At 49.1% G+C, this 22,271-nt stretch overlaps 17 non-coding genes across 17 annotated transcripts; 6 read left to right on the forward strand and 11 right to left on the reverse strand.

Moving 5' to 3' along the window:
• Positions 1 to 1,330: 1,330 nt before the first annotated feature.
• On the reverse strand, positions 1,331 to 1,402 carry Trnap-cgg. The gene has a single exon. It is a non-coding gene; the product is annotated as a tRNA-Pro (tRNA).
• Positions 1,403 to 1,637: 235 nt separating this feature from the next.
• Trnav-uac lies at positions 1,638 to 1,710 on the forward strand. Its single transcript has one exon. It is a non-coding gene; the product is annotated as a tRNA-Val (tRNA).
• Positions 1,711 to 2,311: 601 nt separating this feature from the next.
• On the reverse strand, positions 2,312 to 2,383 carry Trnap-ugg. Its single transcript has one exon. It is a non-coding gene; the product is annotated as a tRNA-Pro (tRNA).
• A 1,638-nt stretch (positions 2,384 to 4,021) lies between these two features.
• Positions 4,022 to 4,093, reverse strand: Trnap-cgg. Its single transcript has one exon. It is a non-coding gene; the product is annotated as a tRNA-Pro (tRNA).
• A 239-nt stretch (positions 4,094 to 4,332) lies between these two features.
• On the forward strand, positions 4,333 to 4,405 carry Trnav-uac. Its single transcript has one exon. It is a non-coding gene; the product is annotated as a tRNA-Val (tRNA).
• A 601-nt stretch (positions 4,406 to 5,006) lies between these two features.
• Positions 5,007 to 5,078, reverse strand: Trnap-ugg. Its single transcript has one exon. It is a non-coding gene; the product is annotated as a tRNA-Pro (tRNA).
• A 1,643-nt stretch (positions 5,079 to 6,721) lies between these two features.
• Positions 6,722 to 6,793, reverse strand: Trnap-cgg. The gene has a single exon. It is a non-coding gene; the product is annotated as a tRNA-Pro (tRNA).
• Positions 6,794 to 7,028: 235 nt separating this feature from the next.
• Positions 7,029 to 7,101, forward strand: Trnav-uac. The gene has a single exon. It is a non-coding gene; the product is annotated as a tRNA-Val (tRNA).
• Positions 7,102 to 7,702: 601 nt separating this feature from the next.
• On the reverse strand, positions 7,703 to 7,774 carry Trnap-ugg. Its single transcript has one exon. It is a non-coding gene; the product is annotated as a tRNA-Pro (tRNA).
• Positions 7,775 to 9,416: 1,642 nt separating this feature from the next.
• Positions 9,417 to 9,488, reverse strand: Trnap-cgg. The gene has a single exon. It is a non-coding gene; the product is annotated as a tRNA-Pro (tRNA).
• A 235-nt stretch (positions 9,489 to 9,723) lies between these two features.
• Positions 9,724 to 9,796, forward strand: Trnav-uac. Its single transcript has one exon. It is a non-coding gene; the product is annotated as a tRNA-Val (tRNA).
• A 601-nt stretch (positions 9,797 to 10,397) lies between these two features.
• On the reverse strand, positions 10,398 to 10,469 carry Trnap-ugg. Its single transcript has one exon. It is a non-coding gene; the product is annotated as a tRNA-Pro (tRNA).
• Positions 10,470 to 12,111: 1,642 nt separating this feature from the next.
• Positions 12,112 to 12,183, reverse strand: Trnap-cgg. The gene has a single exon. It is a non-coding gene; the product is annotated as a tRNA-Pro (tRNA).
• A 235-nt stretch (positions 12,184 to 12,418) lies between these two features.
• Trnav-uac lies at positions 12,419 to 12,491 on the forward strand. The gene has a single exon. It is a non-coding gene; the product is annotated as a tRNA-Val (tRNA).
• An 8,411-nt stretch (positions 12,492 to 20,902) lies between these two features.
• On the reverse strand, positions 20,903 to 20,974 carry Trnap-cgg. The gene has a single exon. It is a non-coding gene; the product is annotated as a tRNA-Pro (tRNA).
• Positions 20,975 to 21,209: 235 nt separating this feature from the next.
• Trnav-uac lies at positions 21,210 to 21,282 on the forward strand. Its single transcript has one exon. It is a non-coding gene; the product is annotated as a tRNA-Val (tRNA).
• Positions 21,283 to 21,883: 601 nt separating this feature from the next.
• Trnap-ugg lies at positions 21,884 to 21,955 on the reverse strand. Its single transcript has one exon. It is a non-coding gene; the product is annotated as a tRNA-Pro (tRNA).
• Positions 21,956 to 22,271: the final 316 nt, after the last annotated feature.

A 22,271-nucleotide genomic window follows, 5' to 3' on the forward strand; every position in this document is an offset into this window, starting at 1 on the left:
AGAAGACGGATACTGAAGACGCCGCAGACAACAGAATTATTCTATGCAGTAACGAATATCTAGGAAGCGTGAATTGCATGTGCTGCTCCACCGCACAACTTCTTATGATACTGTTTTACTTATTCTAAATTTTCATTACCTCATCGTCTCTAGAATACTGTGTGGTTATCACCTGGTTTCCAACAGCGATAGTAGTAAGTAAATCGACTAAAAAGTCTTTCAAAGTAGGTCAGACACAAAAAAAAAAAAAAAAATCGGAGCTGCGTGTAGCTCATGTCATTCTGCTTTCAAACGTGAATCTCCGGCTGGGAGTAGTGGCGTACTTCTGTAATCCAAGCTTCTGGGAGGCCGTTGTGTGGGAGAGATCTGGAAACAACTACAGATTCGGCCGTTCCACGAGCTCAGGAACGGCCGCGATGCCTTCATCGAGCTCTGCAGATCGACGGACGACAGTGTGGAAATTTCGGCAAGCGGTGGCTAGGGGTTAAGAGAAGCCAAACGCACTAAACACAAGAAAGTCGGGAAACCGAAGCACACAACTCATAACGAAAAGATTGCGGAATGCAGTGCGAAAGCAAAAGTTCGAGAAGACCAACTCTGAAGCCATCTGCGCGCTAGGAATTATTCCGCACAAGAGGCGATCATGTAGGAAGAGCGAGATGACGCTGTCGCTCGACCACACAATAAAATTTTGCTTAATCCAAATTTGCAATACCGGTTCGACACTAGAATGCTGCGCCTTGGTTCTTCCAAAAGCGGTAGTAATAAGCACGTAGACTGCAGTGTCATTTAGGGTAGTGAGTCAGACATGGAGAGGATATAAGGCGGGTGGAATATGCAACGACAGGGGGCATTGCAGGGCGGCCGCCGGCTCCTTGCGCTGTGGCGCGCCGGTGCCGGCGGCGGCCTGGCTGGGCTGCTGGTGCCTCCATGTAGAGCTGCCGCCGAGCCCAGGCACCGTGCCGCTAACGAAGCGATTGCCTTTAGTGACATCTTTTGCAATAACGACTGCGCGAATCGACGGTATCTCGTAAGGACAGAAAGAGCAGCAGCTGCCGCCGAGCCCAGGCGCCGTGCCTAACACGCAGAAGGTCCCCGGTTGGATTGCGGGCGGAAAGCCGTTTTCGTCGCACTCAGCAAGACACTTGCTACGATCTCTACTGTGACCATTTAAATCAAACGTTCCATCAGCAGGGTGCACATGGCTCAAATGAAACATGAAACGGTTTCAGAACTGGTTGTCGGATTTTAGCGCTGACTTGGAGGCCTGGAAATGCGCGAAACAGCCGCCGCCATGCGATTTGTTGCCACACCGTTGTACAAAACGCAAGGGCTCGTCCGGGATTTGAACCCGGGACCTCCTGCACCCGAAGCAGGAATCATACCCCTAGACCAACGAGCCTATTCGTTCCGAAAACGCACTGCATGTGAATGACGCCACCTTTGATGGTCTCACCATGTAGGGCTGCAGCTCAGCCAGCGTTCTCCCTGTCTGTCGCGGTTGGATTGTTTTTATCGACGTCTTTTACTATAGGAACTTCACGAATCGGAGGGAGCTCGTAGCCGATGCCCTTGCTAACACAGAAGACAAACTGTTGCTATTACGAGTCTCCGGGTGGTAGATGAAAGCGACCGTCGTTTCCGTGGTGTAGCGGTTATCACGTCTGCTTTACACGCAGAAGGTCCCCGGTTCGATCCCGGGCGGGAACACAACAATTTTAATCTATATTTCGGATTTCATTTCCGAGATGACCTCACGTCCGCGTATGCAGAGACAAGCAATGTCGTATGCTAGACGGATAGGGCGTCATTTTACTGTCAAATACTGTTGCTCTCTTATTGCACCGGTATTTGGTAACTGAGAACGCCCCTAGCTCCATTATGGCTGGCAAAATTTATAATCCGGTTCTTCTGGGCTACTTCAAGTGCGCTTGCTACTGGCTTTCCTGAGCTCACCCTACTCGCCTTGTCACAGCTCTGTCAAAGTGTGATGCTAACTAATAATGAGAAACTCTTAGCCACGCTCAATCTTACATGCCACCCCTTGGTTGTTGCCGTCGCTAGTAAGATGAGGGTAGACTGTCGCACAATTAAGCTGAATCTCCACTCACGGTGCACATATTCCGCAAAGACAACCTTGTTTTCCGTTGCATGCAAAATTACCGTCTGCGTTTCTATCGAATTCCACCTACGTACTTTACTGGTGCCGCATTCTTGTTATATCCACGTGCTATAACAGGCGTCTACTCTTCATTGAGGAGCTGCAACCGGGACTGAGTTCCACCTACTCTTCAGCACGGTCAAAATGGCAGGGCTCGTCCGGGATTTGAACCCGGGACCTCCTGCACCCAAAGCAGGAATCATACCCCTAGACCAACGAGCCACCTGTCTGGAGCAGTCAAGTTAATCCCAAGTAGTGGACCTCACAGGGAACACAAACTTTCACGTGAATTCGCAAGATAAACGCTTTCTGCAGGCAGCACTCACCACTGATGAGAACAATATTAAAGGCAACGAACAGCAAGCGAAATAACTTCATCGAGCACTGCTTATGATCAGCCGGCAGTGCCTCAGTTTCGGTATGTGGTTTCTCAGGGTTAAGAGAAGGCGAATGCACTAAACAAAAGAACATCGGGAAACCAAGCACCAACTCATTACGAAAAGATTGCACGATATACTGCAAGCAAAATTTCCAGAAGACGGATACTGAAGACGCCGCAGACAACAGAATTATTCTATGCAGTAACGAATATCTAGGAAGCGTGAATTGCATGTGCTGCTCCACCGCACAACTTCTTATGATACTGTTTTACTTATTCTAAATTTTCATTACCTCATCGTCTCTAGAATACTGTGTGGTTATCACCTGGTTTCCAACAGCGATAGTAGTAAGTAAATCGACTAAAAAGTCTTTCAAAGTAGGTCAGACACAAAAAAAAAAAAAATCGGAGCTGCGTGTAGCTCATGTCATTCTGCTTTCAAACGTGAATCTCCGGCTGGGAGTAGTGGCGTACTTCTGTAATCCAAGCTTCTGGGAGGCCGTTGTGTGGGAGAGATCTGGAAACAACTACAGATTCGGCCGTTCCACGAGCTCAGGAACGGCCGCGATGCCTTCATCGAGCTCTGCAGATCGACGGACGACAGTGTGGAAATTTCGGCAAGCGGTGGCTAGGGGTTAAGAGAAGCCAAACGCACTAAACACAAGAAAGTCGGGAAACCGAAGCACACAACTCATAACGAAAAGATTGCGGAATGCAGTGCGAAAGCAAAAGTTCGAGAAGACCAACTCTGAAGCCATCTGCGCGCTAGGAATTATTCCGCACAAGAGGCGATCATGTAGGAAGAGCGAGATGACGCTGTCGCTCGACCACACAATAAAATTTTGCTTAATCCAAATTTGCAATACCGGTTCGACACTAGAATGCTGCGCCTTGGTTCTTCCAAAAGCGGTAGTAATAAGCACGTAGACTGCAGTGTCATTTAGGGTAGTGAGTCAGACATGGAGAGGATATAAGGCGGGTGGAATATGCAACGACAGGGGGCATTGCAGGGCGGCCGCCGGCTCCTTGCGCTGTGGCGCGCCGGTGCCGGCGGCGGCCTGGCTGGGCTGCTGGTGCCTCCATGTAGAGCTGCCGCCGAGCCCAGGCACCGTGCCGCTAACGAAGCGATTGCCTTTAGTGACATCTTTTGCAATAACGACTGCGCGAATCGACGGTATCTCGTAAGGACAGAAAGAGCAGCAGCTGCCGCCGAGCCCAGGCGCCGTGCCTAACACGCAGAAGGTCCCCGGTTGGATTGCGGGCGGAAAGCCGTTTTCGTCGCACTCAGCAAGACACTTGCTACGATCTCTACTGTGACCATTTAAATCAAACGTTCCATCAGCAGGGTGCACATGGCTCAAATGAAACATGAAACGGTTTCAGAACTGGTTGTCGGATTTTAGCGCTGACTTGGAGGCCTGGAAATGCGCGAAACAGCCGCCGCCATGCGATTTGTTGCCACACCGTTGTACAAAACGCAAGGGCTCGTCCGGGATTTGAACCCGGGACCTCCTGCACCCGAAGCAGGAATCATACCCCTAGACCAACGAGCCTATTCGTTCCGAAAACGCACTGCATGTGAATGACGCCACCTTTGATGGTCTCACCATGTAGGGCTGCAGCTCAGCCAGCGTTCTCCCTGTCTGTCTGTCGCGGTTGGATTGTTTTTATCGACGTCTTTTACTATAGGAACTTCACGAATCGGAGGGAGCTCGTAGCCGATGCCCTTGCTAACACAGAAGACAAACTGTTGCTATTACGAGTCTCCGGGTGGTACATGAAAGCGACCGTCGTTTCCGTGGTGTAGCGGTTATCACGTCTGCTTTACACGCAGAAGGTCCCCGGTTCGATCCCGGGCGGGAACACAACAATTTTAATCTATATTTCGGATTTCATTTCCGAGATGACCTCACGTCCGCGTATGCAGAGACAAGCAATGTCGTATGCTAGACGGATAGGGCGTCATTTTACTGTCAAATACTGTTGCTCTCTTATTGCACCGGTATTTGGTAACTGAGAACGCCCCTAGCTCCATTATGGCTGGCAAAATTTATAATCCGGTTCTTCTGGGCTACTTCAAGTGCGCTTGCTACTGGCTTTCCTGAGCTCACCCTACTCGCCTTGTCACAGCTCTGTCAAAGTGTGATGCTAACTAATAATGAGAAACTCTTAGCCACGCTCAATCTTACATGCCACCCCTTGGTTGTTGCCGTCGCTAGTAAGATGAGGGTAGACTGTCGCACAATTAAGCTGAATCTCCACTCACGGTGCACATATTCCGCAAAGACAACCTTGTTTTCCCTTGCATGCAAAATTACCGTCTGCGTTTCTATCGAATTCCACCTACGTACTTTACTGGTGCCGCATTCTTGTTATATCCACGTGCTATAACAGGCGTCTACTCTTCATTGAGGAGCTGCAACCGGGACTGAGTTCCACCTACTCTTCAGCACGGTCAAAATGGCAGGGCTCGTCCGGGATTTGAACCCGGGACCTCCTGCACCCAAAGCAGGAATCATACCCCTAGACCAACGAGCCACCTGTCTGGAGCAGTCAAGTTAATCCCAAGTAGTGGACCTCACAGGGAACACAAACTTTCACGTGAATTCGCAAGATAAACGCTTTCTGCAGGCAGCACTCACCACTGATGAGAACAATATTAAAGGCAACGAACAGCAAGCGAAATAACTTCATCGAGCACTGCTTATGATCAGCCGGCAGTGCCTCAGTTTCGGTATGTGGTTTCTCAGGGTTAAGAGAAGGCGAATGCACTAAACAAAAGAACATCGGGAAACCAAGCACCAACTCATAACGAAAAGATTGCACGATATACTGCAAGCAAAATTTCCAGAAGATGGATACTGAAGACGCCGCAGACAACAGAATTATTCTATGCAGTAACGATTATCTAGGAAGCGTGAATTGCATGTGCTGCTCCACCGCACAACTTCTTATGATACTGTTTTACTTATTCTAAATTTTCATTACCTCATCGTCTCTAGAATACTGTGTGGTTATCACCTGGTTTCCAACAGCGATAGTAGTAAGTAAATCGACTAAAAAGTCTTTCAAAGTAGGTCAGACACAAAAAAAAAAAAAAAAAAATCGGAGCTGCGTGTAGCTCATGTCATTCTGCTTTCAAACGTGAATCTCCGGCTGGGAGTAGTGGCGTACTTCTGTAATCCAAGCTTCTGGGAGGCCGTTGTGTGGGAGAGATCTGGAAACAACTACAGATTCGGCCGTTCCACGAGCTCAGGAACGGCCGCGATGCCTTCATCGAGCTCTGCAGATCGACGGACGACAGTGTGGAAATTTCGGCAAGCGGTGGCTAGGGGTTAAGAGAAGCCAAACGCACTAAACACAAGAAAGTCGGGAAACCGAAGCACACAACTCATAACGAAAAGATTGCGGAATGCAGTGCGAAAGCAAAAGTTCGAGAAGACCAACTCTGAAGCCATCGGCGCGCTAGGAATTATTCCGCACAAGAGGCGATCATGTAGGAAGAGCGAGATGACGCTGTCGCTCGACCACACAATAAAATTTTGCTTAATCCAAATTTGCAATACCGGTTCGACACTAGAATGCTGCGCCTTGGTTCTTCCAAAAGCGGTAGTAATAAGCACGTAGACTGCAGTGTCATTTAGGGTAGTGAGTCAGACATGGAGAGGATATAAGGCGGGTGGAATATGCAACGACAGGGGGCATTGCAGGGCGGCCGCCGGCTCCTTGCGCTGTGGCGCGCCGGTGCCGGCGGCGGCCTGGCTGAGCTGCTGGTGCCTCCATGTAGAGCTGCCGCCGAGCCCAGGCACCGTGCCGCTAACGAAGCGATTGCCTTTAGTGACATCTTTTGCAATAACGACTGCGCGAATCGACGGTATCTCGTAAGGACAGAAAGAGCAGCAGCTGCCGCCGAGCCCAGGCGCCGTGCCTAACACGCAGAAGGTCCCCGGTTGGATTGCGGGCGGAAAGCCGTTTTCGTCGCACTCAGCAAGACACTTGCTACGATCTCTACTGTGACCATTTAAATCAAACGTTCCATCAGCAGGGTGCACATGGCTCAAATGAAACATGAAACGGTTTCAGAACTGGTTGTCGGATTTTAGCGCTGACTTGGAGGCCTGGAAATGCGCGAAACAGCCGCCGCCATGCGATTTGTTGCCACACCGTTGTACAAAACGCAAGGGCTCGTCCGGGATTTGAACCCGGAACCTCCTGCACCCGAAGCAGGAATCATACCCCTAGACCAACGAGCCTATTCGTTCCGAAAACGCACTGCATGTGAATGACGCCACCTTTGATGGTCTCACCATGTAGGGCTGCAGCTCAGCCAGCGTTCTCCCTGTCTGTCGCGGTTGGATTGTTTTTATCGACGTCTTTTACTATAGGAACTTCACGAATCGGAGGGAGCTCGTAGCCGATGCCCTTGCTAACACAGAAGACAAACTGTTGCTATTACGAGTCTCCGGGTGGTAGATGAAAGCGACCGTCGTTTCCGTGGTGTAGCGGTTATCACGTCTGCTTTACACGCAGAAGGTCCCCGGTTCGATCCCGGGCGGGAACACAACAATTTTAATCTATATTTCGGATTTCATTTCCGAGATGACCTCACGTCCGCGTATGCAGAGACAAGCAATGTCGTATGCTAGACGGATAGGGCGTCATTTTACTGTCAAATACTGTTGCTCTCTTATTGCACCGGTATTTGGTAACTGAGAACGCCCCTAGCTCCATTATGGCTGGCAAAATTTATAATCCGGTTCTTCTGGGCTACTTCAAGTGCGCTTGCTACTGGCTTTCCTGAGCTCACCCTACTCGCCTTGTCACAGCTCTGTCAAAGTGTGATGCTAACTAATAATGAGAAACTCTTAGCCACGCTCAATCTTACATGCCACCCCTTGGTTGTTGCCGTCGCTAGTAAGATGAGGGTAGACCGTCGCACAATTAAGCTGAATCTCCACTCACGGTGCACATATTCCGCAAAGACAACCTTGTTTTCCGTTGCATGCAAAATTACCGTCTGCGTTTCTATCGAATTCCACCTACGTACTTTACTGGTGCCGCATTCTTGTTATATCCACGTGCTATAACAGGCGTCTACTCTTCATTGAGGAGCTGCAACCGGGACTGAGTTCCACCTACTCTTCAGCACGGTCAAAATGGCAGGGCTCGTCCGGGATTTGAACCCGGGACCTCCTGCACCCAAAGCAGGAATCATACCCCTAGACCAACGAGCCACCTGTCTGGAGCAGTCAAGTTAATCCCAAGTAGTGGACCTCACAGGGAACACAAACTTTCACGTGAATTCGCAAGATAAACGCTTTCTGCAGGCAGCACTCACCACTGATGAGAACAATATTAAAGGCAACGAACAGCAAGCGAAATAACTTCATCGAGCACTGCTTATGATCAGCCGGCAGTGCCTCAGTTTCGGTATGTGGTTTCTCAGGGTTAAGAGAAGGCGAATGCACTAAACAAAAGAACATCGGGAAACCAAGCACCAACTCATTACGAAAAGATTGCACGATATACTGCAAGCAAAATTTCCAGAAGACGGATACTGAAGACGCCGCAGACAACAGAATTATTCTATGCAGTAACGAATATCTAGGAAGCGTGAATTGCATGTGCTGCTCCACCGCACAACTTCTTATGATACTGTTTTACTTATTCTAAATTTTCATTACCTCATCGTCTCTAGAATACTGTGTGGTTATCACCTGGTTTCCAACAGCGATAGTAGTAAGTAAATCGACTAAAAAGTCTTTCAAAGTAGGTCAGACACAAAAAAAAAAAAAAAAAATCGGAGCTGCGTGTAGCTCATGTCATTCTGCTTTCAAACGTGAATCTCCGGCTGGGAGTAGTGGCGTACTTCTGTAATCCAAGCTTCTGGGAGGCCGTTGTGTGGGAGAGATCTGGAAACAACTACAGATTCGGCCGTTCCACGAGCTCAGGAACGGCCGCGATGCCTTCATCGAGCTCTGCAGATCGACGGACGACAGTGTGGAAATTTCGGCAAGCGGTGGCTAGGGGTTAAGAGAAGCCAAACGCACTAAACACAAGAAAGTCGGGAAACCGAAGCACACAACTCATAACGAAAAGATTGCGGAATGCAGTGCGAAAGCAAAAGTTCGAGAAGACCAACTCTGAAGCCATCGGCGCGCTAGGAATTATTCCGCACAAGAGGCGATCATGTAGGAAGAGCGAGATGACGCTGTCGCTCGACCACACAATAAAATTTTGCTTAATCCAAATTTGCAATACCGGTTCGACACTAGAATGCTGCGCCTTGGTTCTTCCAAAAGCGGTAGTAATAAGCACGTAGACTGCAGTGTCATTTAGGGTAGTGAGTCAGACATGGAGAGGATATAAGGCGGGTGGAATATGCAACGACAGGGGGCATTGCAGGGCGGCCGCCGGCTCCTTGCGCTGTGGCGCGCCGGTGCCGGCGGCGGCCTGGCTGGGCTGCTGGTGCCTCCATGTAGAGCTGCCGCCGAGCCCAGGCACCGTGCCGCTAACGAAGCGATTGCCTTTAGTGACATCTTTTGCAATAACGACTGCGCGAATCGACGGTATCTCGTAAGGACAGAAAGAGCAGCAGCTGCCGCCGAGCCCAGGCGCCGTGCCTAACACGCAGAAGGTCCCCGGTTGGATTGCGGGCGGAAAGCCGTTTTCGTCGCACTCAGCAAGACACTTGCTACGATCTCTACTGTGACCATTTAAATCAAACGTTCCATCAGCAGGGTGCACATGGCTCAAATGAAACATGAAACGGTTTCAGAACTGGTTGTCGGATTTTAGCGCTGACTTGGAGGCCTGGAAATGCGCGAAACAGCCGCCGCCATGCGATTTGTTGCCACACCGTTGTACAAAACGCAAGGGCTCGTCCGGGATTTGAACCCGGGACCTCCTGCACCCGAAGCAGGAATCATAACCCTAGACCAACGAGCCTATTCGTTCCGAAAACGCACTGCATGTGAATGACGCCACCTTTGATGGTCTCACCATGTAGGGCTGCAGCTCAGCCAGCGTTCTCCCTGTCTGTCGCGGTTGGATTGTTTTTATCGACGTCTTTTACTATAGGAACTTCACGAATCGGAGGGAGCTCGTAGCCGATGCCCTTGCTAACACAGAAGACAAACTGTTGCTATTACGAGTCTCCGGGTGGTAGATGAAAGCGACCGTCGTTTCCGTGGTGTAGCGGTTATCACGTCTGCTTTACACGCAGAAGGTCCCCGGTTCGATCCCGGGCGGGAACACAACAATTTTAATCTATATTTCGGATTTCATTTCCGAGATGACCTCACGTCCGCGTATGCAGAGACAAGCAATGTCGTATGCTAGACGGATAGGGCGTCATTTTACTGTCAAATACTGTTGCTCTCTTATTGCACCGGTATTTGGTAACTGAGAACGCCCCTAGCTCCATTATGGCTGGCAAAATTTATAATCCGGTTCTTCTGGGCTACTTCAAGTGCGCTTGCTACTGGCTTTCCTGAGCTCACCCTACTCGCCTTGTCACAGCTCTGTCAAAGTGTGATGCTAACTAATAATGAGAAACTCTTAGCCACGCTCAATCTTACATGCCACCCCTTGGTTGTTGCCGTCGCTAGTAAGATGAGGGTAGACTGTCGCACAATTAAGCTGAATCTCCACTCACGGTGCACATATTCCGCAAAGACAACCTTGTTTTCCGTTGCATGCAAAATTACCGTCTGCGTTTCTATCGAATTCCACCTACGTACTTTACTGGTGCCGCATTCTTGTTATATCCACGTGCTATAACAGGCGTCTACTCTTCATTGAGGAGCTGCAACCGGGACTGAGTTCCACCTACTCTTCAGCACGGTCAAAATGGCAGGGCTCGTCCGGGATTTGAACCCGGGACCTCCTGCACCCAAAGCAGGAATCATACCCCTAGACCAACGAGCCACCTGTCTGGAGCAGTCAAGTTAATCCCAAGTAGTGGACCTCACAGGGAACACAAACTTTCACGTGAATTCGCAAGATAAACGCTTTCTGCAGGCAGCACTCACCACTGATGAGAACAATATTAAAGGCAACGAACAGCAAGCGAAATAACTTCATCGAGCACTGCTTATGATCAGCCGGCAGTGCCTCAGTTTCGGTATGTGGTTTCTCAGGGTTAAGAGAAGGCGAATGCACTAAACAAAAGAACATCGGGAAACCAAGCACCAACTCATAACGAAAAGATTGCACGATATACTGCAAGCAAAATTTCCAGAAGATGGATACTGAAGACGCCGCAGACAACAGAATTATTCTATGCAGTAACGATTATCTAGGAAGCGTGAATTGCATGTGCTGCTCCACCGCACAACTTCTTATGATACTGTTTTACTTATTCTAAATTTTCATTACCTCATCGTCTCTAGAATACTGTGTGGTTATCACCTGGTTTCCAACAGCGATAGTAGTAAGTAAATCGACTAAAAAGTCTTTCAAAGTAGGTCAGACACAAAAAAAAAAAAAAAAAATCGGAGCTGCGTGTAGCTCATGTCATTCTGCTTTCAAACGTGAATCTCCGGCTGGGAGTAGTGGCGTACTTCTGTAATCCAAGCTTCTGGGAGGCCGTTGTGTGGGAGAGATCTGGAAACAACTACAGATTCGGCCGTTCCACGAGCTCAGGAACGGCCGCGATGCCTTCATCGAGCTCTGCAGATCGACGGACGACAGTGTGGAAATTTCGGCAAGCGGTGGCTAGGGGTTAAGAGAAGCCAAACGCACTAAACACAAGAAAGTCGGGAAACCGAAGCACACAACTCATAACGAAAAGATTGCGGAATGCAGTGCGAAAGCAAAAGTTCGAGAAGACCAACTCTGAAGCCATCGGCGCGCTAGGAATTATTCCGCACAAGAGGCGATCATGTAGGAAGAGCGAGATGACGCTGTCGCTCGACCACACAATAAAATTTTGCTTAATCCAAATTTGCAATACCGGTTCGACACTAGAATGCTGCGCCTTGGTTCTTCCAAAAGCGGTAGTAATAAGCACGTAGACTGCAGTGTCATTTAGGGTAGTGAGTCAGACATGGAGAGGATATAAGGCGGGTGGAATATGCAACGACAGGGGGCATTGCAGGGCGGCCGCCGGCTCCTTGCGCTGTGGCGCGCCGGTGCCGGCGGCGGCCTGGCTGGGCTGCTGGTGCCTCCATGTAGAGCTGCCGCCGAGCCCAGGCACCGTGCCGCTAACGAAGCGATTGCCTTTAGTGACATCTTTTGCAATAACGACTGCGCGAATCGACGGTATCTCGTAAGGACAGAAAGAGCAGCAGCTGCCGCCGAGCCCAGGCGCCGTGCCTAACACGCAGAAGGTCCCCGGTTGGATTGCGGGCGGAAAGCCGTTTTCGTCGCACTCAGCAAGACACTTGCTACGATCTCTACTGTGACCATTTAAATCAAACGTTCCATCAGCAGGGTGCACATGGCTCAAATGAAACATGAAACGGTTTCAGAACTGGTTGTCGGATTTTAGCGCTGACTTGGAGGCCTGGAAATGCGCGAAACAGCCGCCGCCATGCGATTTGTTGCCACACCGTTGTACAAAACGCAAGGGCTCGTCCGGGATTTGAACCCGGAACCTCCTGCACCCGAAGCAGGAATCATAACCCTAGACCAACGAGCCTATTCGTTCCGAAAACGCACTGCATGTGAATGACGCCACCTTTGATGGTCTCACCATGTAGGGCTGCAGCTCAGCCAGCGTTCTCCCTGTCTGTCGCGGTTGGATTGTTTTTATCGACGTCTTTTACTATAGGAACTTCACGAATCGGAGGGAGCTCGTAGCCGATGCCCTTGCTAACACAGAAGACAAACTGTTGCTATTACGAGTCTCCGGGTGGTACATGAAAGCGACCGTCGTTTCCGTGGTGTAGCGGTTATCACGTCTGCTTTACACGCAGAAGGTCCCCGGTTCGATCCCGGGCGGGAACACAACAATTTTAATCTATATTTCGGATTTCATTTCCGAGATGACCTCACGTCCGCGTATGCAGAGACAAGCAATGTCGTATGCTAGACGGATAGGGCGTCATTTTACTGTCAAATACTGTTGCTCTCTTATTGCACCGGTATTTGGTAACTGAGAACGCCCCTAGCTCCATTATGGCTGGCAAAATTTATAATCCGGTTCTTCTGGGCTACTTCAAGTGCGCTTGCTACTGGCTTTCCTGAGCTCACCCTACTCGCCTTGTCACAGCTCTGTCAAAGTGTGATGCTAACTAATAATGAGAAACTCTTAGCCACGCTCAATCTTACATGCCACCCCTTGGTTGTTGCCGTCGCTAGTAAGATGAGGGTAGACTGTCGCACAATTAAGCTGAATCTCCACTCACGGTGCACATATTCCGCAAAGACAACCTTGTTTTCCGTTGCATGCAAAATTACCGTCTGCGTTTCTATCGAATTCCACCTACGTACTTTACTGGTGCCGCATTCTTGTTATATCCACGTGCTATAACAGGCGTCTACTCTTCATTGAGGAGCTGCAACCGGGACTGAGTTCCACCTACTCTTCAGCACGGTCAAAATGGCAGGGCTCGTCCGGGATTTGAACCCGGGACCTCCTGCACCCAAAGCAGGAATCATACCCCTTTTTTTTTTTTTTTTTTTTTTTTTTTTTTACATTCTTTTCCACGACTTACTGCAACGAAACGTACAGCTCGATACGCTACACTGATATTGCTTGCAAGGTTTTGACGTTCCCCCTAGCCCAAGATTGTCCTGCTGTTTGCGATGGAGCTTGGTGTTTGGTCGGCCACTAGCGACGGATGGCTGCAAAGTCAAGTCTCTCCAGTAGGCCTTGCCAAATCGCTTCTGTAGATGGCGGCCTCACTTGAAACAAACTGTCGGAAGGCGACAGTTGTGCTACAGATGGATTATTATAGGCTCGATACGTTAAAATGACTGCGACAGGTATGCACTTAAATATAAATAAGAGCTCGTCGTTCGCAAATACCAACATACTCTTAGCTGCAGCCGAAATTTGATTGGTTTGTAGATCTCGAAATGATGTTTAATTCGAAGGGCATACGCTATGGAATGTTGTGCGCTCTCCTCTGGTAGGCAGTTTTGTCTCGTATTTCATACACACGCTATCTGCCACGTATACGCGTCGTTGTTACTACTGAGTGGCGTTTCGCACGGAGAAGGAGTGACCGCAAACGCGTGCTTCACGTAAAATTCATCGACGAGGATGGGATTCGAACCCACGCGTGCAGAGCACATTGGATTAGCAGTCCAACGCCTTAACCACTTTTTTTTTTTTTTTTTTTTTTTTTTTTTTTTTTTTTTCGCATAAGAGGAGCAACAAAAACGCGCGATTCCGGTACCGGGAATCGAACCCGGGCCTCCTGGGTGAGAGCCAGGTATCCTAGCCACTTTTTTTTTTTTTTTTTCCTTAACCACTTTTTTTTTTTTTTTTTTTTTTTTTTTTTTTATTTTATATATCCACCACACAGCCACTTCAAAAGAAGTACAGTACTGAAATTAAAATCCTAAAACATGACTATATAATGTAGACTGCTTACTGAAATAAAGGTTAAAACACGAAAACTTCAGTCCTGGTGTAGAGAAGAAACATACATAAAGGCGGCAAATTCAGAAACAGTATAAAAGAAAATGGCTCACACAGGTGACCTTAGCCAACACCCTCTCTTTCAAATGTCAGGCTAAGCATATTGGCAAAATCATCTCGGAGGCCTGGCAATCGCAAGCGCTGCCAGTAAGCAGTAAGCATGTACTGCCGAAACGCTAGGTGTCCATCCTCTTCATGACAACTGTTGACAAAATGTACGAAATGGCCAATCAACCACATGACGGTATGGAGCTTCGTCCGCGGAAAAAAGGAAGAATCGGGCCGGACGATGATGTCAATAGTATAAGCGGCTTCAGCAGACCTAGTGACAAAAGCAAGTTGTTTCCTGAGCCAACGCCAATTAGCAAGGTGCCCACAGCAGGTGAATCGATGTTCAAGGGTATCCAGGAGACCACACCGAGTACAGGTGTCCGTGTCAGAAAGACCAATACGGTGCAGTCGTACATTGGTGGGAACCAAATTATTTATTACCCTATACCACGTGGACGCCACGGCCATAGAGTGGATCGGCAGACTAACGTTCTTCCAGACGTTCCTCCAGGACACGGATGGAGACGCCAGTTCTATTGGATTGGGACTGGCCAGCCCCTCCCAGCGGGCAATCAAGCTCTTGGTCGTTGGCACCGGTCGCCGCAAGAAGACGTCACCGAGGTAACTCACCGCAATGTAAAATTCCCGAATGTGTTTCAACTTAAAATTTAGGTGTCCGACATCGACAGGTGGAGCAAGGCTCGCCGGACGCACAACAGTAAAAAGCCTGGATGTAATTGAAGTCACTTCTTGCGTAACAATTAGAGTCGTTCGGCGGACGTACAAAGCAGACGCCTTGCGAGTAATGTCAGAGAGGCCCAAGCCTCCGGAGAGACGCGGTTTCGTCATTACCTCGTAACGTAACTTGAATAGATGGCCCTTCCATATAAACCTGCTAGACAATTGGCGCAACCTTTTCGCCACCATCATGGGAAGTGGGAACAGCTGAGCAACATAATAAGCTTTACATAGGACGTAGGTGTCTAAAATTCTGACTTTTTGCAAAATGGTAGCAGAGCGCTGCTCATGGACCATCAGAGCCCCCTGTATTTTCTCGGTGACAGATTTCCAATTGAGAGCCGCCATTTTTAGAGGACACCGATCAATGATAATCCCCAAGGACGTATGGCGATCGACAAAAGTGGCCCAAGGGACGTCAGCATCGCGAAATCCTCGAATATCAAGGAACTTACATTTACCCTGATTGAGACGCGCTCCAGAGACACGACAGTATGCATCAACTGCCCCTTTCAACAACGGGATATCATCTCGGTGACGGAGGAGAACAACGACATCATCCGCATATGCCTTAACCGAGAGCTTCCCACCAGAGAGGGACATACCCTGAAGCTTGAGAGCAATAGTCCGAAGCAGCGGTTCCAGGGACAAAACGAATAAAGACATAGAGAGCGGACTACCCTGAGGCACTCCGCGGCGGATAGCAATGGGCGGCGTCAGCTGCCCATTGACAGACACCCGAGCTGTTATTCCCCTGTACAAATTGCCAAGAACACCACGTGATGAAGCGTGAAAACCTATTGTACCTAAAACACGATCTAAAAACACATGACTGACGTGATCAAAAGCCTTATAAAAATCAAGGAAGGCAAAGGCACAATGTACGTTTGTAACCGCCGCAACCGAGACAACATCCCGATATTCGGCTACTGGTGTCAGAATAGATCTATCATGAAAACAACATTGATGTGCACCAATCACACCCCGAAGCAGAGAAGACAGCCGGCTATTGAGCGCTCTAGCAGCTGTCTTATAGTCAAAATTCAGCAATGTGAGCGGACGAAGATTGGCAGCAGATAAACGACCAGAGGACTTCGGAAGTAAAACAATTTTCCCTACTTTAAAGTCGGCAGGCACATCCATCCCTCTGACAATCTCATTTAAAATCTGCGTAAAAATGCCACCCAAAAGAGGCCAAAAACGGAGATAAAATTCTTTAGGCAGGCCGTCTGGACCCGGCGATTTACTGGACGGAGAGCGAGCAATAAAATCGAAAACATCATCTACCTGGAACTCCCGGAGAAATTCGCCGTTCGCGTCAGGCGCGATCGTCGCAGTTAGATCCCCAAAGACATCATCCGAAAGAGACTCACCAGAATCATCGGCAGAATAGAGACTAGTGTAATACTGATGAAGAGCACGAACCATTTCCTCCTGTGCACTAAGCTGTCGCCCATCATCCACCGTAAGAGAAGAGATGAAGGAGCGACGACGACGAGTCTGATGCCGTAGCAGGTGGTACAAGGATGTCAGTTCACCTTCAACAAGAGAGTGAGGTTTCGACTTAACTCGCAGACCATCCATCTGTCGTCGTTTAATGCTCAAGAGCTTGGCTTTAATACGACGAACATCATGGATCCGCAGTGGAGAGGTACCCGCCGCGTCATATAGTTCACGCAGGACAGAGTAGTAATATTCATACGTGTTCTTAAAATCACGCGTCCTAGCAGCACAGTAGAAAATCAAAGTCTGACGAATCTTGGGCTTGGCAAACGCAGTCCACCAAACCAGCAAGGAGGGGTATCGCGGGACAGAGCGAAGACATCGCTCCCACACGCCACTTATAACATCATCCATAGCACTGTCGGCAAGGTGGGAAACATTTAACATCCACTGGGAACGATAAAGTTTTGCAGGTTGGCGACTAAGATTTACAGTTGCAGTAAAAGCACAATGGTCAGAAAAACTAGTAGGAATAACATCGACAGAAAGAATTTTATCACATAAAAAATCAGATAAATAGAATCTGTCGAGTCTACTGCATGAGGACGCGGTAAAAAACGTATATTTCACCAGGGTTGGATATTTGTGTTCCCAAACATCACGCAGATGCATCGTACGAACTAAGTCATGTAAATCACGGCAATAATTAAAATTGGGGGACTGGTCTGCAGGGCGTAAAACACAATTAAAATCGCCTCCGAGCAGGAGACTCCGAGGACTCTGGCGCAAAAGATAAATAAGCTCTTCTTTATAAAAGCGCGATCGAGCCACAGTGTGACCCGAACCAGAGGGGGCATACAAAACAACGAGGCGGAGATCAAAAAGACGACAACCAATCCCACGGCCAGAGTCAAGGAATTCAATGTCAGTAATAGGAATGCCCTCTCGAAAGAAAAGAGCAGTTCCTGTTGAATATTCCGGCGCGACATTAAAAACAGTTTGAAATCCAGGTAGAGAGAGATCAGAAAACAACACTTCCTGCAAAAACACTACGTCCGCACAGGCGTCGTAAATAAACTGCCGCAAAGAGGCAATGCGAACGTCGGACTCAATACGGTTAACGTTTAAGGTAAGAAAGGTGTATGCTTGAACCATAGAGAGAAAAGCGAGAAAACAAATCACCTACACCGACGCACCAGCGTCACAGTCCATAGCAGGGGTGACGGAGGCATCCGAGGGAGGGGGACTGCTACCCTGTTCCGCGGATCCCTTACGTTTCGGTTTTTTACGAACAGCATTAACGTTCGGCTGAACGCGTAACTTGCGTCGGCTGACGGGCAAGGAAACTTCAGCCGCCGGTGACGTAGGAGGGTCAAGTTCTGTATCCGACACCACCCGCGCCGGTCCACATGCGGGATCCGGGGTCGCGGGGGAAACATCCGACAAAACGGAATGGTTAACACCTGCACTAGCTTCCGGCAAACATGGACTGCACGGAGGCGAAACGTGAGCAGGAAGGTCCGAGGCCGCAGAGTTGGAAGGAAGCGGAGCAGCTCCGCTGGCAGAGGTATGGGGCAGCGAAGCAGGAAGTTGTCGCGGCTCCACTTGTTGTGACATCGAAGTCGGTTCGGAAGACGGCGCCAACAGGCCCGACCGACGACCCGACTCGAGAGAAGCTGCGTCGGAGGCCGGAGGGGCGCCAGCAGCCGCCACCGGAACCGCTACCTCAGGAGGGCAGGGAGCAGCTACAGTACACAGTGGCTCGGAGGATGCCGGTCGCTCGGACTGGGGCATCTCAGGGAGATCCTCATCCGTACTATTTCCATCGTGTGGGCGACGCCTCTTATTATTCAAAAGTGGCACACCCACCTGAGGGACAGACGGAACAACATCAGATTTAGCACGTAAAGGAGGAAATTCTGTGTCAGGGGTGCGCAAAACCTGTGGCGGGGCGCTACTACCACTGGACTGTGCTACACCAAGAGCAGAACCACCTGCAACGAGGTCAGCGACCGTTAACTTGCGACGCTGTTCGAGAGAATTTTTTAAAACAAAAACTCTCCGCGGACAGTCGGTACGCACGTGACCACTTTCATTGCACAAAAAACAGGTGCCAACCTGACCACTATATGTTACATGGACACGATATCCACCGATCTGCAGGTGAGATGGAATATTCTGCTTAACGTGCATTTCGACTGAACGAATACCACTGTAACATTGCAGGCGATGTTGGCTTGACCAGCGTTCAAGGCGAATGCTCTTTACATCACCATACTTCTGTAGACCCTCCTTAAGATAGACATTATCCACCTCCGGTGGAAGGTTGTAAACACGAACATTGGTATACGTGATGGAAGCATTGGAAAGCAGCACGGTACTTACAGAATCATCCCGATGCCGAAAGAGAACTTGATGACCATATTTAGAAAGAATTTTATCAACCTGAAGTGGGTCCATAAACTTAACAAAGAAAACATACAGTTCGGTATCAAAATAAGCAGTGTGCACCTGATCCGAATGAACACCAAAGGTATCTACCAACCAATCATGAATCTCAAGAGAACTAGGTTGCACATGGCGGGTTGACTTGTCAAAAGCAAAACTAACTGTAGCCTGACGAGGAATAACCTGGGACGACATTTTCAAAATATGCGGTCGAAACCGCTACACAAAAAACACTGAAATAAGGACAGAAAGTAACACAAGGTACGAAACAACGACGGAGAAATACTCTCAGAAGTTGCAACACAACACGTAACAAAAACGATAGTCCACTATACGTAACGCTACGGCGGAGCGGAAGACTAGGCACGTCCACACTGCACGGCGTCTAAAGCGGAACTGGACCTCCTGCACCCAAAGCAGGAATCATACCCCTAGACCAACGAGCCACCTGTCTGGAGCAGTCAAGTTAATCCCAAGTAGTGGACCTCACAGGGAACACAAACTTTCACGTGAATTCGCAAGATAAACGCTTTCTGCAGGCAGCACTCACCACTGATGAGAACAATATTAAAGGCTACGAACAGCAAGCGAAATAACTTCATCGAGCACTGCTTATGATCAGCCGGCAGTGCCTCAGTTTCGGTATGTGGTTTCTCAGGGTTAAGAGAAGGCGAATGCACTAAACAAAAGAACATCGGGAAACCAAGCACCAACTCATAACGAAAAGATTGCACGATATACTGCAAGCAAAATTTCCAGAAGATGGATACTGAAGACGCCGCAGACAACAGAATTATTCTATGCAGTAACGATTATCTAGGAAGCGTGAATTGCATGTGCTGCTCCACCGCACAACTTCTTATGATACTGTTTTACTTATTCTAAATTTTCATTACCTCATCGTCTCTAGAATACTGTGTGGTTATCACCTGGTTTCCAACAGCGATAGTAGTAAGTAAATCGACTAAAAAGTCTTTCAAAGTAGGTCAGACACAAAAAAAAAAAAAAAAAAATCGGAGCTGCGTGTAGCTCATGTCATTCTGCTTTCAAACGTGAATCTCCGGCTGGGAGTAGTGGCGTACTTCTGTAATCCAAGCTTCTGGGAGGCCGTTGTGTGGGAGAGATCTGGAAACAACTACAGATTCGGCCGTTCCACGAGCTCAGGAACGGCCGCGATGCCTTCATCGAGCTCTGCAGATCGACGGACGACAGTGTGGAAATTTCGGCAAGCGGTGGCTAGGGGTTAAGAGAAGCCAAACGCACTAAACACAAGAAAGTCGGGAAACCGAAGCACACAACTCATAACGAAAAGATTGCGGAATGCAGTGCGAAAGCAAAAGTTCGAGAAGACCAACTCTGAAGCCATCGGCGCGCTAGGAATTATTCCGCACAAGAGGCGATCATGTAGGAAGAGCGAGATGACGCTGTCGCTCGACCACACAATAAAATTTTGCTTAATCCAAATTTGCAATACCGGTTCGACACTAGAATGCTGCGCCTTGGTTCTTCCAAAAGCGGTAGTAATAAGCACGTAGACTGCAGTGTCATTTAGGGTAGTGAGTCAGACATGGAGAGGATATAAGGCGGGTGGAATATGCAACGACAGGGGGCATTGCAGGGCGGCCGCCGGCTCCTTGCGCTGTGGCGCGCCGGTGCCGGCGGCGGCCTGGCTGGGCTGCTGGTGCCTCCATGTAGAGCTGCCGCCGAGCCCAGGCACCGTGCCGCTAACGAAGCGATTGCCTTTAGTGACATCTTTTGCAATAACGACTGCGCGAATCGACGGTATCTCGTAAGGACAGAAAGAGCAGCAGCTGCCGCCGAGCCCAGGCGCCGTGCCTAACACGCAGAAGGTCCCCGGTTGGATTGCGGGCGGAAAGCCGTTTTCGTCGCACTCAGCAAGACACTTGCTACGATCTCTACTGTGACCATTTAAATCAAACGTTCCATCAGCAGGGTGCACATGGCTCAAATGAAACATGAAACGGTTTCAGAACTGGTTGTCGGATTTTAGCGCTGACTTGGAGGCCTGGAAATGCGCGAAACAGCCGCCGCCATGCGATTTGTTGCCACACCGTTGTACAAAACGCAAGGGCTCGTCCGGGATTTGAACCCGGAACCTCCTGCACCCGAAGCAGGAATCATAACCCTAGACCAACGAGCCTATTCGTTCCGAAAACGCACTGCATGTGAATGACGCCACCTTTGATGGTCTCACCATGTAGGGCTGCAGCTCAGCCAGCGTTCTCCCTGTCTGTCGCGGTTGGATTGTTTTTATCGACGTCTTTTACTATAGGAACTTCACGAATCGGAGGGAGCTCGTAGCCGATGCCCTTGCTAACACAGAAGACAAACTGTTGCTATTACGAGTCTCCGGGTGGTAGATGAAAGCGACCGTCGTTTCCGTGGTGTAGCGGTTATCACGTCTGCTTTACACGCAGAAGGTCCCCGGTTCGATCCCGGGCGGGAACACAACAATTTTAATCTATATTTCGGATTTCATTTCCGAGATGACCTCACGTCCGCGTATGCAGAGACAAGCAATGTCGTATGCTAGACGGATAGGGCGTCATTTTACTGTCAAATACTGTTGCTCTCTTATTGCACCGGTATTTGGTAACTGAGAACGCCCCTAGCTCCATTATGGCTGGCAAAATTTATAATCCGGTTCTTCTGGGCTACTTCAAGTGCGCTTGCTACTGGCTTTCCTGAGCTCACCCTACTCGCCTTGTCACAGCTCTGTCAAAGTGTGATGCTAACTAATAATGAGAAACTCTTAGCCACGCTCAATCTTACATGCCACCCCTTGGTTGTTGCCGTCGCTAGTAAGATGAGGGTAGACTGTCGCACAATTAAGCTGAATCTCCACTCACGGTGCACATATTCCGCAAAGACAACCTTGTTTTCCGTTGCATGCAAAATTACCGTCTGCGTTTCTATCGAATTCCACCTACGTACTTTACTGGTGCCGCATTCTTGTTATATCCACGTGCTATAACAGGCGTCTACTCTTCATTGAGGAGCTGCAACCGGGACTGAGTTCCACCTACTCTTCAGCACGGTCAAAATGGCAGGGCTCGTCCGGGATTTGAACCCGGGACCTCCTGCACCCAAAGCAGGAATCATACCCCTAGACCAACGAGCCACCTGTCTGGAGCAGTCAAGTTAATCCCAAGTAGTGGACCTCACAGGGAACACAAACTTTCACGTGAATTCGCAAGATAAACGCTTTCTGCAGGCAGCACTCACCACTGATGAGAACAATATTAAAGGCAACGAACAGCAAGCGAAATAACTTCATCGAGCACTGCTTATGATCAGCCGGCAGTGCCTCAGTTTCGGTATGTGGTTTCTCAGGGTTAAGAGAAGGCGAATGCACTAAACAAAAGAACATCGGGAAACCAAGCACCAACTCATTACGAAAAGATTGCACGATATACTGCAAGCAAAATTTCCAGAAG

The sequence above is a fragment of the Schistocerca piceifrons genome, unplaced genomic scaffold (genome assembly GCF_021461385.2).
Source record: "Schistocerca piceifrons isolate TAMUIC-IGC-003096 unplaced genomic scaffold, iqSchPice1.1 HiC_scaffold_537, whole genome shotgun sequence".
NCBI lineage: Eukaryota > Metazoa > Arthropoda > Insecta > Orthoptera > Acrididae > Schistocerca > Schistocerca piceifrons.